We start from the raw sequence: 202 nt of genomic DNA, 5'->3' as shown, positions 1-202 counted from the left end.
AGGGGACAGGATGCTGCGAGATTCTCATTAGTCATCCGTCAATTTTAACTCTTTACTCGCTGTCACCCCCTACCCCCCTTTTTCACTGTTCCCCCTCCTCCCCGGTCCCTCCATGATGCCATCCCCTACATGCCCCCCCCCCTTCATCACTACCCTCATCCCACCTTCTTCTGGGTTTCCTCTTGCCCCTATCCTCTTTTGG

The sequence above is a fragment of the Penaeus monodon genome, chromosome 34 (assembly GCF_015228065.2).
Source record: "Penaeus monodon isolate SGIC_2016 chromosome 34, NSTDA_Pmon_1, whole genome shotgun sequence".
Lineage (NCBI taxonomy): Eukaryota > Metazoa > Arthropoda > Malacostraca > Decapoda > Penaeidae > Penaeus > Penaeus monodon.
The sequence above is the reverse complement of the archived record's forward strand: the minus strand, read 5'-3'. Positions refer to the sequence as shown.